Below are 12,579 nucleotides of genomic sequence, written 5' to 3'. Positions count from 1 at the left end.
CCAATCTTTATAAAAATTTGGTCAGAATGTTTATCTTGATAAAATCTGGATTGGGATTGTATTTGGGTCATCTGAGGTCAAGAAACTAGGTCACTAGGTCAAATCATAGAAAACCCTTGTGTAGAAACTAGAGGTCACAGTTTTCATCAGATCTAGTTTAAATATTGTCAGATTGTATGTCTTGTTAAAATCTGTGTTGGGATTGAATTTGGGTCATCTAGGGTCAAAAACAAGTTTACTAGGTTAAATAAAAAAAACTTTTGTAGACAGTAGAAGTCACAGTTTTCATCCAAACTTAATTTAATTGGACCAGAATGTAAATCTTGATGAAATCTGGGTTGGAATTGTATTTGGGTCATCTGTGGTCAAAAACTAGGTCACTAGGTAAAATCATAGAAAAACCTTGTGAAGACAATAGAGGTCATAGTTTTCATCTGATCTTATTGAAGTATGGTCAGAATGTTAATCTTGATAATATCTGTTTTGGATCGTATATGGGTAATTTGGGGTCAAAAATTAGGTCACCGGGCCAATTCTAGTAAAACCTTGTGTAGATGCAAGAGGTCACAGTTTTCAAGAAATCTTAATGACATTTTGTCAGAATGTATTAATTAATGACATCTTTTCTTGGGAGTGTGTACTCTACGCGACCCATGATTGTTGCCTTATTTGCGGAGTTAAGGCGGACAGTTTGCTTTTTGAGTGGAAAATCACCGCGATTTCACGTGATTCGTCAATCCGCCGTCGCGCGAGAGCAAGATTATCTTCGCCCTGATTCCCCTCAATTTTTCGGTGATTCGCCGCGATTGGCCGTGATCGCAGTGGATATTGGTGACATCGATGAGTCGCCAATTCATGCATGTACATGTATGGGTCTGATAGAATTTAAGTTGATGTAGCAAGGTTAGTCAGGTGAGCGATTCAGGGCCATCATGGCCCTCATGTTTAAATTGTATTCTTGTTTTTTAACTGGAGATTTTTAGTTCAAATGTTCAAATTTATCAATATAAAGCATTTAAAGCATTTAATGACAAGCCTCAATACATGCCAAAATCTGTTGGACGGCCCTTTTAAGGTTCAAATTCATTTTTAACTACATCATGCACTCCCTTCAAACTTCATACATTGCATGTCTTTAGGGTCTTGTTATTCATTCATAAGTACACGAAGCTGTTTTATAAGTCAAAAACTTCATGTTTTTAAAGCTGTTGACTTTCTTGGACAAAGACATTTACCTGCAAATATTTTTTTTTATGACCCTTAAGCACTTAGAGGTTCCGATTATTGCTATTCCCACAGTACTTTCCCAGGTTTTTGTATTAGAGATAAAAATAATGGCATTCGTATATATATGGGCCGTGCTCTGTGAAAACGGTGTTTAATATATGTGGGTAAAGTATCATACCAGATTACTAGCCTGTTCAGTCCGCACAGGCTAATCAGGGACGACGTTTTTATGATATTTTTGTTTTGAAAAAGTCTATTCTTAGCAGAAATCTAGTTTAGGGGGAAAGTGTCTTCCATGATTTGTCTGTGCGGACTGCACAGGTTAATATGGGACGACACTTTACGCACATGCATTCAACCCCCTTTTCGCAGAGCACAGCTCATATATATTTATACACTGCACCTAAATACAAGTAACATAGTAATTTGAGTTTGTAGCTCATTTTACAACCATTCCAGTCAAAGACTTACCTTAAGCGTGTATCTGTATTGAGTGTGTATAGAGTGCCTAAGCAAACAATAACATAGATAAGGCGGAGAATTGTTTTTATTGCGTATTGTTTGGAGATATTGGCTAAAGATCAATGACATTTATTTTGTGGTACATATTTTAACATAATACTGTATGTGGTGAGAATTCAAGAATTATCTTTATTTTATTTATAGCGTTGATATTATTTAAAGAATGTGTCTTTAAGTATCAAGTCATTATGAATTATTACTTTTCAGAAATGCCTTGCCAACTGTACTGACCGCTACTTTGATGCCGAGGAGCTGGTGTCGCGATCATTGCTGAACCGCATGCAGAGTGAGGCTGGAGTCTAACAAAGCAATGCAACTTGAACAGGGACTGTATACATAGACTGTTTAAAACTAGGGTTGGGAGGGTGAGGGCAACAGAGACTGGTGTTGAGAATAATAGACTGATGAACACTGGGAAGGCAAAGAAAACATTCAAAATGCAGCTTTGCTTGCAGAGTGAATAGCATTATGCAGATCTGACATGAGGTTGACAATCAAGTTTAACAAGAATAGAGAGATATATTTATTATTTTTCAGTGAAGCCATTTGTTAGTTTTAGATACAAGCGCAATGTTTGCGCTTGATGCTGTATTAAGATTAGAATAAGCTGTCCCTTATTTGTAAAACAAGTATAGTAAGCCAACAAAAATGTTTATTTGTTTATGTTCCCAATTTTATTCAAAGTCATGAAAAATATTTCACAAAGTCTTGCAACTCAGTCATCATGTGGAAGAGCCTAAATTTGACTGTTTTGTGTTTTGAATGAATAGTCTAGTGATGTCTCTAACTGTGTTACTAGTATTTGCTTTATTATTGAATGGCATTTCTATTATAAACTTATTGTGTGTAATTACAGTTACTCTTACTTGTCGACTGTTAGCATTGCCTGTTCGAGAAATATCTAAACAATTGTGTAAACAAATTAGATTACACTACTGCTACAACCACCAACGCCACCAACACCACAACCAATATTACCACCACCAGCAGCATTGTTGTCATTACCATAATTACGATGACCATCATCATCAACATTATAAACAAAAATGTATGTGGATAGAGAACAAGACAAATTTTCATAAATGTCAAGGTCAAGAATCGTGTAAAGCCTTTAACAAGTTTTTAAGTGAATTAAACAACATGTTCATTTATGTATTTTTATGCCCCCCTTCGAAGAAGATGGGGTATATTGCTTTGCACATGTCGGTCGGTCGGTCCGTCCACCAGGTGGTTTCCGGATGATAACTCACGAACGCTTGGGCCTAGGATCATGAAACTTAATAGAAACATTGATCATGATTCGCAGATGACCCCTATTGATTTTGAGGTCACTACGTCAAAGGTCAAGGTCATGGTGACTCGAAATGGTAAAATGGTTTTCGGATGATAACTCAAGAACGCATATGCGGCCAACATGGCGAACTCTGAACAATATAACTGAAGCAACTGGTCTGTAATCCTTAATCTATAATTATCAGTCCAATGAAACATCATCATTTGAGTAAAATAAAGTGGATCAGTAAAAATATTATCAGAATATGAGATTTTTTTGTATATTTTGTATATTAAATATTGTGTTAATGTTTAATTTTGTTGATTAATATAAATATAAGCAGGACAGGGGAGGTAATACACTATTATATCTTTCTTATATACAGGGGAAACAAATGCAATAAGTTTAAATTTCATGTTTAATAAATAGAGGATATTTGTTCATGTCAGTGTGAGATCATTTGTTATTTATTTCATTGTCCCTTTACATATTGCTTTTATATTTTGCATACTTGTTTACCAACATCACCCCAACCTATAAACAAGAGCAGATAACTCTATCAAGCATTTTTTCATAATTATTGCCCCTTTTATACTTAGAATATGCATATATTTGATAAATCTATGTTAAAGTTTGCGTACTACCCCAAATATTTCCTATATCCTTTAACATATTGCTTTTATATGTTGCATACTCGTTTACCAACATGACCCCAACCTATAAACAAGAGCAGACCACTGTATCAAGCATTTTGAAATAATTATGGCCCCTTTACACTTAGATAATTGAACAATTTGCTTAAATTGCCATAACTTCTTTATTTATGATCACATTTTATTATTACTTTGACAAAACAACACTTACCTGAATACCACAATGGATTCCACCCAAACAATACCCCACGCCCCGACCAGAATCTCCCCCCCAACCTCACCCCCCAATTTTTTTTAAAACATCTAATAAATTACCACACCCCACAATATACCCCCCTCTCAACCTTCAACCCCCCTACCCCCCAACCACCCCAATTTTTTTTGTTAAACAGTTATAAATTACCACACCCCACATTATACCCCCCTCTCACTCCCCGCTACCCCCCTACCCCACCCCACCCCCCATTTTTTTAAACAACTAATAAATTACCACACCCTACATTATACCCCCTCTAAAGCCCACCCCCCTACCCCCCCACCCCCCCCAAAAAAAAATAAAAAAATAAATATATTTTTTACACATCTAATAAATTACATCACCCCACATTATACCCCCCTCTCACTCCCCCCCTACCCCCTACCCCCATTTCTTTTTTAAACATCTAATAAATTACCACACCCTACATTATACCCCCCCCCCCTCTCACCCCCCTACCCCCCAAAAAAAAATAATAATATCTTTTTATATTTTTGAATGATCATCTAATAAATTATTACATATGAACAATTTCCCCATGATGGCTTACGTTATACTGTCAAGCACTCAAATAGTCGAGCGCGCTGTCCTCTGACAGCTCTTGTTAGGTCTCAAGATCAAAGGTCAAGGTCACAGTGACTCGAAATAGTAAAATGGTTTCCAGATGATAACTCAAGAATGCTTACGCCTAGGATCATGAAACTTCATAGGTACATTGATCATAACTGGCAGATGACCCCTATTGATTTTCAGGTCACTAGGTCAAAGGTCAAGGTCACAGTGACTCGAAATAGTACAATGGTTTCTGGATGATAACTTACATTAGGTCAAAGGTCAAGGTCACAATGACAAAAAAGTATTCACACAATGGCTGCCACTACAACTGACAGCCCATATGGGGGCATGCATGTTTTACAAACAGCCCTTGTTTTTATATAGCCTTGTAGCACAAATTGTGAGTATGCTGTTTCTAAAAAAACAAGCTTTTATATAAAAAAATACTGTATTTTACTAAAACTAAACAACACTTTAGTGGAGGACAAGTTTGCCACAGCTAAGAAATCAATAATGGCGTGATACTAATCAAAGTTAATGAATACCAACATGCGACTTACAGCAAGTTGGAGTGAAACAAACTAACAGAGGTGTGAACATTTTGACTGGGATGGACGAAACACTTAAACCCATCAGAAAATATGACCCTCGCAAATTGGAGCCATACAAAAGAAATCTATTAGAGAAATAGCAACAAGTAATTGGTCCTTCAAGCAGAAATAAAGCCAACCAGATATTTTAACCAAGCGAGTTCAAGCCAACAAAACTCAACTGTTGCTCTTAAGATTTCAATATCTGTGAAATGATCATCCTCATCAATATGTCCCTGATTCTAGTGCAATAGTATGAATACACATTTCGGAAGCGGTAATGCGGTCCTACCGACGCGCATCAAAATGTAAGCGAAATATGTACACAAGTCTGTCAGGAATGATTGAATTAACGAAGAAAATCGTGTATTGATGTAAGTTTTTTGAAGAAATGTGCAGAAAATATATTAAACAAGAGCTGTGTTTGTGAAACACAATGCCCCCTGCTGCACAGCTTTGAAGCCATATATTTTACCTTTGACCTTGAAGGATGACCTTGACCTTTCACCACTCAAAATGTGCAGCTCCATGACATACACATGCATGCCGAATATGGAGTTGCTATCTTCAATATTGCAAAATTTGACCTTTACCTTGAAGGATGACCTTGACCTTTCACCAATCAATATGTGCAGCTCAATGAGATACGCATGCACGCCAATATTGAAAAAGTTATGGCCAATGTTAAAGTTTTCGGACAGACAGACAGACGCTTTATATTTGACATTTGACCTTGAAGGTTGACCTTCACCTTTCACAACTGAAAATGTGCAGCTCCATGAGATGCACATGTATGCCAAATATCAAGTTGCTTTGTTCAATATTAAAAAAGTTATGGCCATTAAAGTTTTCGGACGGACGGACAGACTGACACACTGACTGACTGACAGTTCAACTGATATAGGCCACCCTACCGGGGGCATAACAAGCAATTTTTCTAAGCCACATAATTGTTACTAGTTTGATATCACAAAATGAAAGTGAAAGTAGAACTGTCAAAAATGACAACCTGTCAACGTGTTGTTTTTGCTGGCACGAGAGGGCGATTACACTCAATGTGTTCACATTTTGACCATAGGCTTTGTCAATGACCTTTATAGTATGGGTAGCTTTGATATTATTTATTGCTATCATGTAACTGTATGATTGTGTATATGTTTACAATACACAAAGCATAAATAATGACATAAATATACTGATTGAGCTTATAATAATCTGAGAACTATAGCGAGGTCAATTATGGACTTAAAAAATACAATTTTGTGTCCTGATTTCATGAAGAAATGACCATGCATGTCCTAGATTTCAAATTCAATGCCCTGGTGTGACACATTGGTAGCATTACCGTTAAACTGTTACCAGGCTTATGAAATTAGTTTTTCTTGAACTATCTTACGAAATCTAAATCAGGCACTGATTTTTCTTGTTTTAATACAGTCATAGATCAGTTGTGGCCTCTGGGTAATGACAAATTTTTGCTTACTTGTCACACCCTTAAAACTTTCCACATGTCTATAATAGCAAATCTGGATTAAAGTGATCTTCAATGGTACATTTAAACTTTAGCTCTGTTACAAGAGTGCTGGTAAAGTCCAGTCACATATTTAAATCTAGGCCATGTCAAAATCAAAGTGTCAAAGACAAATGAAAGATGCGTTCATTAATTATTGTCCAGTTGTTTACTACTGCTGTAAGTTTTTATATAATATGACTGATAAACATCATGTGAGAGAAAATTCACAATATCATTGTATATCAGGTTTAGCAGCCTTTTAGATAACAAAGTATGCTAGTTTTCAATGTCGCTTCTGGGGATCAAACCCGTAGGGCTTTTAGGCAGATTCTGTAATTTCGATCCCTCGAGAGCAACCAAACCAAAAATTAAGTCAAATATTGCCGACTCGGTTTTTTGAGTCGGTTCATGAGGGATAATGGAGCTTGAGTGGTCATTGTCGGCTCTGGTACTACTTACATGTACCCCGGGTACTCTTAAGTATACTCACATGTACCCTGGGTACTCTAAGTATACTTACATGTACCCCAGGTACGGTAAATAAACGTAATTGTACTCGGTCCATATTAGACTGTACCCGAGTTGTATTCGCGCCCAAAATCCGATGTCGTAAAACGGGCAACCGATAATCTTAAACACACTTCTCTAAAAAAACACTGCATCAACATGCTTTTTGAGTATGTGTTCCGATAATATAGAGGCCATTCTACAGAAAATTGACATAAATGTGTATATATAATTATTACAAAAAATAGTCGACAACGACTGATTTAGGGTTAAATTTTCCGGGTACATTTAAGTATATTTACCGTACCCGGGATACATGTAAGTAAACTTAAGAGTACCCGGGGTACATGTACGTAGTACCCGAGCCGACAATGAACAATCGAGCGATACTGGAAGGTGCAACATCTCTCACGCCCCCTAGCATCGCCTTTAGCAGTATTCAATTCTCAACAGGAAAGTGCTGGAGTCATTGATCCCGAGGGACAAGAAAAACAATTGATTAATGTTCGAAATAAATAATTTGATTAATGACACTTCTATTATTTGAGCCAGGTCACAGGAAAAGCGCAGTCAAATCAGTATCCAATTAAATTATTTGTTATTGTCAGAAAAACGCTTTTAAGCAAACAGCTTTCAAGCGACTGCAGGCTGATCTAGATCCAAACTGGCCACAATCGCCTTAATGTCTCTTTTACTGGGACACAGTTCATTTAACTTTAAAATGATAAAAAGTACTCACACTAAGAAAAAGTACAAACCAGTAAAGAGTTTGAATTCCAACTATTGTTGTCATAAGCGGAGATTTAGTGAATAAATAATTCATATATCCTAAATGACAGCTTCTAAATAGCGAAACAAGCCAATTTATGCAGTAAGAAAGTTTTGAATCGAGACTCTCATGGGGGCGGCCATTTTTGAATGTTGAAACACGAACGACAACTCTGCTAGGAGATTGTTATCAATGACGAGCAATCTCCTACGCAGTGGCGAATGCAAAAGGGAAGTAACTGAAAAATCGAGTTATCTCAATCGGACTGGCTCGGTCTATTACATAGGTCGCCATTGTGATTTTTTTTGATGGTTATGATATCTTGGACGATGCTGTTCCAGCATCGTCAAAAATGACCATTTTTGACCTTGATAAATCTACGGGTATTATAAACGAGGACATAGCTGCAACCCGGAAGATAAAATCCTTCACGTTCCCTGTAACTTGCAGACGAATTTTGTGCAAGATAGAGTAGGGGTCGGTACACAATTAACACAGAATCTGTATTTTGGGAATAATCAGTTGCATGAAATAAAAAATGGTTTAAAGCAAAGTTTTGCCACTAATTGCATTTCTAAAATATACGACATTTGAAGAAATAGTTTTATTTATGCATTTTGGTTAGCGCAATTTTGAGACGTCTCCTAAAACTCCATGAAGTAATTTTCGATACAATATTTGTTACATTACTTGAAAACATTTGTATCAACAGCATTAAAGTTGAATTCAATATATTTAATATTTTTTCTTGTTCTATGCGTTATAAACTGAACATGTATACTATTTTTATACGCAAAAATGCTTTGTAGCATCACGCTGGGTATGCGGATACTTTGATAACAGATGGCACTTCCATACCAGATAACAACAAAAGCCACGCGCGAGAGGTAAGTTCATCGCTTTTTTAAAGTTATATCATAAAGATTAGTTTTTTAGACAAGGCGCATGGTCGAGTTTATAATTGGTGTATCCTTTTCTAAATAAAACTACTTAGAAATATTGCAAGAAGTTGCTTGATATTCCAGCATGTAGAGTAATCCCTGTGCTTCAAATACTGAAATTTTGATAGTATTCAATGAAATATAAACGAAGATGGAGCATGTTTTAATAGGTGGTATTCATGAAGTTGCGGATACTTTGATTCCCGATATAGGGCACTTCGGATAACAGAGACTTTCAACAAATTGGGCACTCTGATAACCGAGTTTTATATTCTACCTGAAATGAATTTATGTATATCATGGCTATTCTTACCAAACATTTTGAAGTACGAATCAATTTGCATTGTCAAGCCCGACACATTGGGAATCGATGCATAACGTAATTACATACACATGTAAAATATAACCACTGGTGTTGTTCGTTTTCAATAATACATTTGTTTTTAAGTGGTAAATTGAGATTAAGAGAATTGAAATTACAACGGATCTTGTGGATCAACACGACTGTGGTCATTTGAACTTATATTGTAGCAGGACTCTAGATAAGGGGAGCAGGGGGGTCTTGAAGCGGCCAATACACCAAATAAAATCCTTTGTCATTGGTGCTCATTAGAATCGCATCATGAAGACGATACTAATGCGTAGTCACAAAATTTAAAAGAGATTGAAAAACTCCCTTTATATTGAGCTCTACTTATAGGAAGCACTTCCCTTTACACTTCCCTTTCCCTGTTATTATCATATAAGGGATGCGAACATGTTTCGGTAATTCGTTTTTAATTAACGTCACTACATATATTTTTATTTATTGCCTGCTTACTAAAGTAGTATTCCACAGCAAATTCTGCATTTCTGATTCACTATATAGAGTGTGTTATATCTGGTAAAAAGGGTCGAGTTACCTGGAATCGAAGTGCTATTGTCTTTGAGATGATCGGTAAAAAAGTGTCCATGAAAATTTGGCATCCGACTCTTAAAACATATGAATTTCATCAAATACGTCATTCAACTAAAATTTAACATGTTGTAACATTTATGGACATATTGATCTTTTATTTTGAATAGTTGGCACGGTCTTTGATTGATTTCCAAGTATTTTTATTTTGTTGAAATACGTACTGATCATCGAATTCATGACGATTATCGATGAAATTTTATCTCTTTTTTATAGTCCAATGTTTTGTTCACGACTTTCTTGCTCCGCAATACGAAAGTACTATACCATTAATCGACCAAACAATGTTAAGTGTCTGAAAACCAAAGGAACAGAACACAAATGCAAAAAAGCTGATGAACTCAACTCTCGCGCGTGGCTTTTGTTGTTATCTGGTATCGAAGTGCCATCTGTTATCAAAGTATCCGCATACCCGGCGTGAGCATATAAATAAACAAGTATCTTTAACATTTTTGAATTACGCGCTCTTTCTTTTTAGTTAAGTTTTAGGCTTCAACTCACCAAAACGCTAGACTAGAAACAGCTAAAACACAACAAAACCACAAAGAACCTTTTTAGTTCCAGGCACGCAAAAGTACAAAAGCTATTAAAGGTACTTTTAATATTCTAAATTCGTTCAAGATGGTACCCAGTGCGCAGCCGGAGATAAGAAAACTGCAATTAAATACGGTCTAGGTCGTTTTGGGATATGTCAATTCGGTCTACGCCGTCAAAATCATGCACCCAATGGGGAGAATCACGTGGTCAGAATTGAGAAAACATGGCCGCCGATTCCTCGCTTAGATTGAACAATTGAGTGTTCAAACAGGTACATCTTCCTTATTACTTTGTTGTTTTTAATCGGATAACGCCTATCATAGGGCCAGCCGGAAGCGGTTTCATAGAGTATCAGCCGTTTCCCTCTGGTTGGTCGGAGTGTGGAGATTACTCATGGAATATTTTGCGATTTCTTGAACCGTCAATTGCTGTTGTACACGGACTAACAATAATATAACTGTTTTCACAATAATTAGCACTGTTTAAGTACCAGTTGTGCATGTGGACGCATTGCAGCTTACAAAAAATGGATACATCGATTGCTAATGACGTTATTTTCAAGGTAAAGTTGAGTTTCGATTGGTTTTAACGATTGCTGTTGAGCACGCACATGGCTGTTATACACGGACTACTTCTAGAACAACTGTTGTTGAGCACGCACATGTCAAGGAATACCGTTTTCTCCGCCGAATACGTCTAAAACAACGTCGCATGGGCATGTTCTTGTACATGTAGCGATACATATCTTATGTATCCAGCAAAACACACATTTTGGTTGAAAATTGCCGTGTTTTTTTCCATAAACTGCAAAAGTAAACGAAACACACAAAACAACTTTCATGTATGCTAAGCATATACTCAAAACATATAATGATGAAATAGATTTTCCTTGATTCTCTAAGTACTAACACTTTTCCAATAAAACAGTTCAGTATTAAAACTATCAACATATTTATAACTGTTTTCACAGAGTCAGAAGCTCAGGAAAAGTACAAAACTGCTCACATAGGCACCAAACAGTATTGAAAGGGCCTTCGGATTTTGGAAGCGAACCTTTCATGTCCTTCATGGTGAGGTATGTAAAGAAATTGTTTATATTATAAATTATACAATTTATTGAAGATTATAAAATAAAATGTATTTAATCAACAAAGATTGTTAATGGAAATTGACATCATCATATATTTCTAGGCGTATCAAGTCTAAGAGTTGGAAAAAAAGTTATAAATAACTTAACATTATTTTTGCATGCCATAGACACACTTCAATTCTTAAATTCAACTTACACATAGACGGAAAAATATGCTACATATTGATTTTGACATATTGAACAAGTCAATGTAACAGCATTATACAAAACTGTCTCGTTTTACTTTAAGTACTGATACATTACTGAATGCCAGCTAAAACAATTTAAACATTTTTAGATATGTGTTTGTGTATCTGTTAGAGCTCATAAGAAATACATAAGATATTAGTAAATTGTTACACTCGGGGAAAAAGTAGTTGTTACTATTTACTCTGCATCAAGTATTGGGTACACATTTTACAACATTTTTAACAATGTCTTTTGATGTAACATTATTTTTCAATTTATTCCTCCAATTTCTGTTTATAACAGATTGGAATGAAGCCTGCCAAGGCCAGCCGCATCATCATTGCCTGTGCTGTTCTTCATAATCTGTGGTTGATGTGGAGGAACCAGCAGTGGATCCGGAACCTTGAGAAAAGGTTGCCAAGGGAGAGATGTTTCAGGCTGTATCGGATGGGAGAAGAGTTAGAGATACCATTGTGACGATTTTGGCCGGTATTTTATCTTTTAGGTTCATTATTCTTTGAGTTCTTTCCTATTATTTACACCAAAACGAAAGTACATTTCCCGCGAACAAGCATTCGACTATTCGGTACGTTCCACGCAAATAGCGTGTGTATTTTGGATTGATCATTGTATTTTTATGTACATAATTTGATGATTTAATAATACAAGTCGGTTATTAAGATGCACAATATGTATTTCATAATATAGCCACAGCATTATACAATGACTGCTTGAAACGATAGGGTTGTGTTTACATGAAATGAAATAGTAGGGTGATGTCTCTAGCAAGCGGGTCACGTGGTATACATATCAGTATATAAAGCGCTGCTCTTATGGGGAGCGAGCAGTCTGCGTTCGATCGTCGAACAGTTCACAACGTTAAATACGTTGCATTAATTAGAGACCTTATACCATTGAAATTATCTGGGACTTTGGATGCCTTTTGAGTAGAAGTGACCCAAG

The 12,579-nt window shown here is 36.2% G+C and overlaps 1 long non-coding RNA gene across 1 annotated transcript; it reads left to right on the top strand.

The window, feature by feature from the left end:
- The first annotated feature begins 10,466 nt into the window (after positions 1 to 10,466).
- LOC127851505 (uncharacterized) lies at positions 10,467 to 12,083 on the top strand. The gene is made up of 3 exons (XR_008035803.1): positions 10,467 to 10,569; positions 11,269 to 11,368; positions 11,920 to 12,083. It is a non-coding gene; the product is annotated as an uncharacterized LOC127851505 (long non-coding RNA).
- Positions 12,084 to 12,579: the final 496 nt, after the last annotated feature.

Source organism: Dreissena polymorpha, chromosome 11, assembly GCF_020536995.1.
Source record: "Dreissena polymorpha isolate Duluth1 chromosome 11, UMN_Dpol_1.0, whole genome shotgun sequence".
In the NCBI taxonomy this organism is placed as follows: domain Eukaryota; kingdom Metazoa; phylum Mollusca; class Bivalvia; order Myida; family Dreissenidae; genus Dreissena; species Dreissena polymorpha.
The sequence above is the reverse complement of the archived record's forward strand: the minus strand, read 5'-3'. Positions and strand labels throughout refer to the sequence as shown.